Source organism: Lipotes vexillifer, unplaced genomic scaffold (genome assembly GCF_000442215.2).
Source record: "Lipotes vexillifer unplaced genomic scaffold, Lipotes_vexillifer_v1.1 scaffold237, whole genome shotgun sequence".
Lineage (NCBI taxonomy): Eukaryota > Metazoa > Chordata > Mammalia > Artiodactyla > Lipotidae > Lipotes > Lipotes vexillifer.
Genome location: NW_006794332.1, coordinates 1,060,505 through 1,070,976, shown reverse-complemented (window position 1 = coordinate 1,070,976; position 10,472 = coordinate 1,060,505).

The following is a 10,472-nucleotide window of genomic DNA, read 5'->3' as shown; positions in this document are numbered from 1 at the left end:
ATATATATATATATATATATATATATATATATATATATATATATATATATAATGTACAGTGGGCCTCTTCTGCTTTTGTTTCCTTTTGGATATAACATAACACACAAGGTAAACAAGAAGTCTTCACAATAAGGATAAGTAACTATGCACTCCGGAGTGACAAGGATCTTACAGAAGGAAGAAATGGTAATTTAATTGTTTTACTACTTTTCCTTCAGAGAAATTAAATAACTCGATTTTTTTTTTCATAAAAAGTTTGAGAAATTGAGAATTTTGCTAGTTCTATTGTTTATCTCTGTTGAATAAAGTTAAAAGAGATCTTTTCCAAGTTGGTTGAGTTTTATCCACGTTTCCTATCAATTGGTCTATTTCAACATACATTTCCACTATTTGCCATACTGAAAAAAATTACCCCCGTCACTTCTTCATCTACTATTTGGACCTTATTCTGCCCAGGTTTTCTTTTAAAAATAAAAGTAAATAAAAATATTTCTCTTGGCGTAGCATCCTTTTCTCAATGCTGTTTTCATTTTTCGCTTGCAATCCAGTTAGTGATAACTTAGTCATCTATTACGATGATAACCTCAATATTTGAGATGCTGATCAGAGTGAAATGAAAGCGTCTCTGAGGAATTCAATAGACCAGAGAAGAAAATAATCAAAGTACTGTTTATTCATTCCCTTATCAACAAACACTTATTGAGCATTTAGTTGCCCTGGTATCCTCCCTTTTTCTTCTTTTTCATTCTCTTCCTTCCTGTCTCCTACAAAATTGACATCGTATTACAGAAACTGAAAATTCAAAGATGAATAAAATATAGCTCCCATCCTTAAGGACTTAGAGCTTAGTAAACAGTAAAAATGCAATGCAGTGCAACTCTTCTATTATGAAAGGGAGCAAGAGGTGCCATAGGGGGATCAGGAGGGAGAGGCCATCTGTGCATGGGAGCATCAGTGTTGAGGTAACACTTCAACAGAGGTTTGAACAGGAGTTCACCAAGAGAACGGGAATGAGGGTATATTTGTTTTCTATCTCTGTGTAACAAATTACCACAAACTTAATTATGTAAACATTTATTATCTCAGTTTCTGTGGATCAGGAGTCTGGGCATGGGTTAGCTGGGTTCTCTGTTCATGGTCACACAAGGCCATACTCAAGATGTAAGATGGGCTGAATTTTCATCTGGAGGCTTGATTGGGGAAGAATGTATTTCTAAGCTCACTCATGTTGTTGGCAGTTTTCATTTCCTTGTGCTTATATGACTGAGGGCCCCATAATTTGCTGGCTATTATATGGAGGCCATCCTCAGGTCCTAGATTCTGCCCACGGTTCCTTGCCATGTCATCTTCTCCAACATGGCCTCTTACTTCACTAGGCCAGCAAGGAGAATCTCTAGTCTAGTCTAGGACAGAGTCTTATACAGTGTAACAAAATCCCATTGCCTTTGACATATTCTATTGGTTAGAAGCAAATCACAGGTCTGACTTGTACCTAAGGACAGAGAATTACACAGAGCTGTGAACACCAGAAGGAGGGACTCATTGGGGTTCACCCTAGGGTCTGTCTATCACATAGGAAGATGAGAGGAATGAGATAAACAGGTAAGATGGCATATAGGGAATGAACAATGGTTCTATATGGTTGTAATAGGATGGAGGAGTTAAGAAAGAGAGATTCAAGATAAGACTGCATAGGTAATAATTACTGCTAACATTTATATAATGCTTACTCTGTGCCAGAGTACTTTATATATGTTAAATCATTATCTGACCAAGATTATAGAGCTTGTAAATGGTGGAGCTCGCTTCTGATTACCTGGCTCCTGAGTCTGTGTCCTTAAACCACTATGCAACACTGCCTCTGGGAAAGTATTGAGATGTTCCAGGAGCATATTATGAAGGGTCTTGTTAAGGAATTTGATTTTGTTCCAGGAAGTGGTGAAGAACACTACAGGGGTTTGAGTCATGGGTAAAGGTGTTCAGACTGACATACAACCAACAGCATGAAGGAGGCACTGGGGCCAAAGACACTGATACAGGTGAGGGAAGATGAGTTACTGAATGAATGTGGGAGTCATGGAGTTTGGAAGAAGGGGACAGATATGGGATCTTTGGAAAATGTACATGATCTGACTCAGTGACCAGTTATGAGGACTGGGTGAGCAGTGGTGGAATTGAGGAAGACAGATGTGTCTCAGGTAACTTCCAGGCTCCTGGCTTAGATGATTTGGTGTGTAACGGAGCATAAGACTCATGCATTAAGCTCCAACTTACTAGGAAGCAGGGACTACATTCTTCTTGTTCAGCATTGTATCCGTGGGCCCGGCATAGGACTTTGCCCATAGTTATGAAAACACACACTTGTACTGTGCCTATTACATGTAGAGCACTGTTCTAAGAGCTTCGCTTATGCTAACTTATTTAACCCTCATAATACCTCTATTTGATAGATACTATTATCATCCACATTCTAAAAAAGAGGAAAATGAGATACAGTGTGTTTAAGTAACTTGCCCAAGTTCACACAGTTTGAAAGTATCACAGCCAAGAGTTGAACTCAGGCAGGCTTTCTCCAGAGTCATGTGCTTAACCACCACACCATGGTCACAGTAAAGAAACCAAACACACACACACAAAAAGATGCACAATAATACTTGTTAAATGTTATGTGACTTCACAAAAGTATTGATAAGATGAATATTTAAAATATGATGCAGGAGAAGTAACAACTGACACCAGAGAAATACAAAGGATCCTGAGAGACAACTACAAGCAACTATATGCCAGTAAAATGGACAACCTGGAAGAAATGGACAAATTCTTAGGAAAGCACAACCTTCCAAGACTAAACCAGGAAGAAATAGAAAATATGAACAGACCAATCACAAGTAATGAAATTGAAACTGTGATTAAAAATCTTCCAACAAACAAAAGCCCAGGACCACATGGCTTCACAGGCAAATTCTATCAAACATTTACGGAAGAGCTAACACCTATCCTTCTCAAACTCTTCCAAAATATAGCAGAGGGAGGAACACTCCCAAACTCATTCTATGAGACCACCATCACCCTGATACCAAAACCAGAGAAAGATGTCACAAAAAAAGAAACTTACAGGCCCAAACCACTGATGAACATAGATGCAAAAATCCTCAACAAGATACTAGCAAACAGAATCTAACAGCACATTAAAAGGATCATACACCATGATCAAGTGGGATTTATCCTAGGAATGCAAAGATTCTTCAATATACACAAATCAATCATGTGATACACCATATTAACAAACTGAAGGATAAAAACCATATGATCATCTCAATGATGCAGAAAAAGCTTTCGACAAAATTCAACACTCCTGTATGATAAAAATTATCCAGAAAGTGAGCAGAGAGGGAACCTACCTCAACATAATAAAAGCCATATATGACAAACCCACAGCCAACATCATTGTCAATGGTGAAAAACTGAAAGCATTTCCTTGAAGATCAGGAAAAAGACAAGGGTGCCCACTTACACCACTATTATTCAACATAGTTTTGGAAGTTTTAGCTACAGCAATCAGAGAAGAAAAAGAAATAAAATGAATACAAATTGGAAAAGACATAAAACTATCACTATTTGCAGATGACATGATACTATACATAGAAAATTCTAAAGATGCTACCAGAAAACTACTAGAGCTAATCAATGGATTTGGTAAATTGCACAGAAATCTCTTGCAGTCCTATACACTAACAATGAAAAATCAGAAAGAGAAATTAAGGAAACACTCCCATTTACCATTGCAAGAAGAAGAATAAAATACCTAGGAATACCTACCTAAGGAGGCAAAAGACCTGTGTGCAGAAAGCTATAAAACATTGATGAAAGAAATTAAAGATGATACAAACAGATGGAGAGATATACCATGTTTTTGGATTGGAAGAATCAACACTGTGAAAATGACTATACTACCCAAAGCAATCTACAGATTGCTATCAAACTACCACAGGCATTTTTCACAGAACTAGAAGAAAAAATTTCACAATTTGTCTGGAAACACAAAAGACCCCGAATAGCCAAAGCAATCATGAGAAAGAAAAACGGAGCTGGAGGAATCAGGCTCCTGGACTTCAGACTCTACTACAAAGCTACAGTAATCAAGACAGTATGGTACTGGCACAAAAACAGAAATATAGATCAATGGAACAGGATAGAAAGCCCAGAGATAAACCCACACACATATGGTCCCCTTGTCTTTGACAAAGGAGGAAAGAGTATACAAGGGAGAAAAGACAGCCTCTTCAATATATGGTGCTGGGAAAACTGGACAGCTACATGTAAAAGAATGAAATTAGAACACTCCCTAACACCATACACAAAAATAAAATGGATTAAAGACCTAAATGTAAGGGCAGACACTATAAAACTCTTAGAGGAAAACATAGGCAGAACACTCTATGGCATAAATCACAGCAAGATCCTTTCTGACCCACCTCCTAGAGAAATGGAAATAAAAACAAAAATAAACAAATGGGACCTAATGAAACTTAAAACCTCTTGCACAGCAAAGGAAACCATAAATAAAATGAAAAGACAGCCCTCAGAATGGGAGAAAATATTTGCAAACGAAGCAACTGACAAAGGATTAATCTTCAAAATATACAGGCAGCTCATGCAGCTCAATATCGAAAAAACAAACCACCCAATCTAAAAATGGGCAGAAGACAATTTCTCCAAAGAAGAAATAGACATTTCTCCAAAGAAGATATACAGATTGCTAGCAAACTCATGAAAGGATGCTCAACATCACTAATCATTAGAGAAATGTAAATCAAAACCACAATGAGATATCATCTCACACCAGTCAGAATGGCCATTATCAAAAAATCTACAAACAGTAAATGCTGGAGAGGGTTGGAGAAAAGGGAACCGTCTTTCACTGTTGGTGGGAATGTAAATTGATATAACCAGTATGGAGAACAGTATGGAGGTTCCTTTAAAAACTACCATATGACCCAGCAATCGCACTACTGGGCATATACCCTGAGAAAACCATAATTCAAAAAGAGACATGTGTTAGTGAAGAACCTAGGGGCAGGACGGGAATAAAGACTCAGACCTACTAGAGAATGGACTTGAAGACACAGGGAGGGGGAAGGGTAAGCTGCGACAAAGTGAGAGAGTGGCATCAACATATATACACTACCAAATGTAAAATCGATAGCTAGTGGGAAGTAGCCGCATAGCAAAGGGAGATCAGCTCGGTGCTTTGTGACCACCTGGAGGGGTGGGATAGGAAGGGTGGGAGGGAGATGCAAGAGGGAGGGGATATGGGGATATATGTATACATACAGCTGATTCATTTTGTTATACAGCAGAAACTAACACAAAATTGTAAAGCAATTATACCCCAATAAAGATGTGGAGAAAATATATGATGCAATAAATTTGTCAATAGCCTTAATGGCTTTTGTATAAGTCTCTGTCATCACATTTAGGAAATTGTATTCTAAGGATGTGTTGAAATGTTGTCTTTCTCTCCCAATACTGTTGAGCCACTCAGACATAAGGGCTGGGTTCTATTCTAGACATTTGCACTGTGTCTTGTGCAGTGCACTCAATAACCGTTTGTGGAATGAATTACTTTCTTATGTATTATATGTATTATTTATAATTTCTAAACTGTATTGACTACATTATCTCGTTCAATAGTGACATCGACTAGAAAAGATAGGGGTGGTAGGTCCTGTTATTCCCATTTTATAACCGTGGACATCAAGGCAGAAGAGAGTGACCAAACTGAACTCCAAAGTTCAATTGAGAGCACTCATCATCCTTCCTCATTGTAATCACTTAAATCTTGGCCAGAATAATGGAGACCAGTGAGAAAGTCAAATTCTAGGCTGAAATACTCAATGTAATGGCTATGATTCTTTGCCATCATTTATTTTCTTTTTTATAAGCACATGAGGGAAACAAGCACATGAGAACATGGGCTGCACTAAAAGCTAAAAAGACTCAGGATAGTGTTGCGACTGGCATTAAGTGATTAGTTAACTAATTAAATGGCCACCACAGTCTAATGAAGAGGTCTATTTTTTTTTTTTTTTTTAATTTTTTTTTGCGGTACGCGGGCCTCTCACTGTTGTGGCGTCTCCCGTTGCGGAGCACAGGGTCCGGACGCGCAGGCTCAGCGGACATGGCTCACGGGCCCAGCCGCTCCGCGGCATGTGGGATCTTCCCGGACTGGGGCACGAACCCGTGTCCCCTGCATCGGCAGGCGGACTCTCAACCACTGCGCCACCAGGGAAGCCTGAAGAGGTCTCTTTATTGGGGAAATAAAGACAAAAAGCCAAGGGAAGGGTTGTGGCTGCCATCCTTGTTTCAGCACATGCCCAACTCGGTCACTCTGACCTCTTATCCACTCACCAGTTCAAAATAAATCTAGGAAAATCGCCCTCATCAGCAGTGTGGCTTTCAGCTATTCCACAAGCAAGACTAAGTCTTTGTTTTTCCCTTCAAAAGTCGCCCCTGCCCCGTTTCGGGAAGATCCCACATGCCGCGGAGCGGCTGGGCCCGTGAGCCATGGCCACTGAGCCTGCGCGTCCGGAGCCCGTGCTCCGCAAATGGGAGAGGCCACAACAGTGAGAGGCCCGCATAACGCAAGAAAAAAAAAAAAAAAAAGTCGCCCCTATTCTTCCCTTATCTATATCAATTGTCTAATTTCCTTCCATTGTTTAAAGTGCATCTTTGTTCTTTTCCTCCAAGACAACACCTTAAGAAATAAGATAACATTTATCCTTTTATTCCCTTTTTTGGTTGGTTTTCTTGTCCTGTCTCCTCCACAACCTTCTACTTTTCTCACATGTAGACTGAGATCAACTTTTCCTGCTTCAAGAATCAGCTCAGGAGTCCTTTTGGGGTAGACTTATTTCTAAGAAGGACCCCAGTGTTTCCTGCCTCCATGTATTCATGCCCTTGTGCAACCCCCCCCCCCCCCCAACTCCTGCCTGAGTCTGGGCTGAACCCTAGTGATTTGCCAAGCATTGGCAAAAGTAGTGGGATAATTAGCATGGCAAGTGTGATGGGGTGTCACTTCCATGGTAGGGTTACAAATAATTGTGATGTTCATCTTACAAGTAAGCTCTCTCCCTTGCCTTCTTGGCTTGAATGATTGGATGTAGCAAGCTGCCATGTGGAGAGGTCAACATGGCAAGGACCCGAGGGCAGCCTCCAGCCAACAGAGAGGACTTGATGCTCTCTCTAACAGTGCACACAGAAATGGATTCTGCCAATAACCACAGACCTTGGAGGTGGGTCTTTTCTGCAGTAGAGCTTTCAGATGAGACTGCATACTTGGAATAACACCTTGATTGCAGCCTCACAAGAAACTATGAAACAGAGGACCCAGCTAAGCCATGCACAGATTCCTGACCCACTGAAGTGGTGTGATAACATACATGTGCTGTTTTAAGCCACTAGGTTTTGGCGTAATTTGTTACACAGCAACAGATTACTAATACACCTCCCTTCCAAGCAGCTTCCCCACACCCTAGGCACATCTCCTTTGTGCAGCCATCTGTATAGCTCTATTCTTGTACTTAGAACACAGTATTCTAATGATGTTTACCTTTGTTTCCTGCTCTGCACTGAGCTGACTGAGGACAGTGACCTGATTTATCTCCCAACACAGCACCTGGCTCAACAGTAATTATGTGTTAAGTAATGAACATGTATTCAATAGCTTTCTCTGCTCCCACTGCTCTCCCACCAGTCACCTGCAATTGGTACCATTAGGGCAAGAGAAGATGGTTCAGTTTCAGCCATCTCAGGTCACTGCTATAATTCTTCATGTGCCCCTGCTCTCTTTGTCCCTTTGAGCAACATATCCTGGCAAAAACAAGACAAGCAGATTTCAGACACATTCTCTTTTTTGATCTTCCCAGTCAATCCTATGGTCTAGATATCAGGGTCCAGTGTATAATGAGGAAATTAATGTCTTGCACAGAGTTGCACAGCTGGTAAGTAGCAGAGTCAAAGTCAGTATTTGAATATATCTGATTTTTAATTCAATACGAATCTCTATTCACAGTTATGCCATGCATTATGATCATGGATAAAGTTTCCTACTCTCTAGGATAAACTGTCAAAATGAGAATAATAACAAAAATGTTATTTGAAAACATTTATTGAGTTCTTGTTCTGTGGCAGGCACTGTTCTGAGCCCTTTAAATGTATTTACTCAAGACTTTCTTACAAAAGCCATGAGGCAGGTATTATTATTATCTCCATTTTACAGAGAAGAAAACTGAGACAAAGGAAGGTTAAATAACCTGCCGAAGGTCATATGCCTAGGAAGTAGGAGAGCAAGGATTCAACTCAGGGGGTCTGGGTCTAGAAATCAGCCTGGTCTTAGGGGACATGATTCATCTCAGGTAATTTTGATTTTCTCCTATAAGAGAGAGTAGAATGACAGACCACTACTCACATGTATTTGAATCCTAGGTTCCCAAGAAAAAAATAATTTGAAGATTCATTTCTCTTTTGTTAATGAGCATCAGTTTTTCTCTGGAGAGAGGACCCCTCCTGTTATGAATCCCCACTGCAATGCAGGAACTCCAATTAATACTATGCAAAGTACATAAAAAAGGAAAATAATGAGAATCTGGAATTCAGAAAGACATGACTCTGATAGCATCCTTGAACACAGTTTGGCCAGATTTTGTCCCTTGCTTTTAATATCTTGTGGCTGTGAGCAATAAGAAGGAAATGCAAAACATGTTAATTTTTGAAAGAGGGAGGCTTAATTGGAAGGTTTTCTCAGGCAGGGGCACAGAGCATTATGTGAGCCTCCAGTTCATTTGTTGAGAAGAATTTATAAATTTAATTTTTTTCTTCAGTTGTAATTGCCACATAAAAAGTCAAATAGTTATGCAAGACTTATGAAAAAGAGTAGCTCCCAGCCCTGTCTCCTTCTCTGCCCCCCACTACCCCACAAGAGGCTACTTCTCTAAAGCCTATTCAGCTCTTTCTCTTGATATTTACCTATATATTTGCAAATAACTTGCTCATACTGCTATCTCTCATTTCAGTTTTAGACATCATTCTGGAGAAGGATTTGTCACTGGCATTTTATATGTTAGCATTTCCTTTTCATATATTTCTGCAAAAATAAAGACAATAAGGCAAAGAGGTCATAGTACCTCCACATGAAGAGTGCATACATATTTATACAAAGCACCTTGAGCTTTGGGCTAGGAAGAGAGAACAGCTATGTAAGACAGCCTAAGAGCAATAAACAAGTAGATGGGTGAAATAGCCATCACAGCTTTGGAATAAAAGAGGCAAACCAAAGCAAGCTTGAGGTGCTATTTTAAATGTAATAAATTGGAAAATGTTTAATAAAACATCCTGTGCTGGTGTGGTTATTATAAGTTGAAACACTTATATGCTTCTAACAGAGTATCTTTGAAAGTCAATATGACAGTATATACCAAGTGCCATAAAAATGGTCATACTGTTTGACCCAGTAATCTACTACTGGAAATTGATCCTAAAGAAATAATACAACAGATGCAAAAACCTATATATACCAACAAGTTCATTGTAGTATTAACTATAAATCAATATAAATCATTAGATAGGTTATTGTCTAGCTGTTAAAAGTGACATAAAAAGTACTTATGATGTCCTGTTAACTGAACAAAACTAAACACAAAATAGTATATGCTCTGTGACTTTAACCCTGTATAAACCAGTGTGCATACCCACAGGAGTGGCTTCAGTATGAAGGACATGGATGAACTGATTTGAAGTCTGGGTCTTTCATTTACAAGCTGGGTGTCCTGGGGCTTAAAAAAGTACTTCTCTGAGCCTTGTTTGTTGCATCTATAAAATTAGAAGAAAATATTGACTTTTTAGTGTTGATGTAAACTTTAGAAAAATATATAATTAGAAGCTAATACAGTGCCCAGCATATTATAGTAAGGGCTCAATAGATGGTTATAAGTATTGGTAACATATGGACCCAAACCAGGAGGTAATATTCATGGGGGTGGGGGGGAGCTATCTTAGGGAGATGGAACTATGGATGCTGCTTTTCCCCTTAAAATTTTTATGTATATGAATATATAAAGTTTATATATACATTACATATGAATTTTAAAAATTTATAAAATTATAAATACAAACTTACAAAATTTATATATATAGTTACATATAAATTATAATTTATATATATGAAATGTAAGTTTATACATAAATGTAATGTATATAGTTGCTACATGAGAGCTTTAATTCAGTGGAATCATACAGAGTGTCTTTGTCAGTAAGGAAGGCCCATGTTTCTGAAGGTGCCATAATAAAATAAGCCTGAAGAGAGAGCAAGGTTGGGAGCCTTGGTCTGTTAAACCTCTGTTCTCTTTTTATTGCCCTTGGCTCTCCCAGCTCTTTGTTCTCCTCTGGGCATTCCTTCTAAATAGCATTTTAAC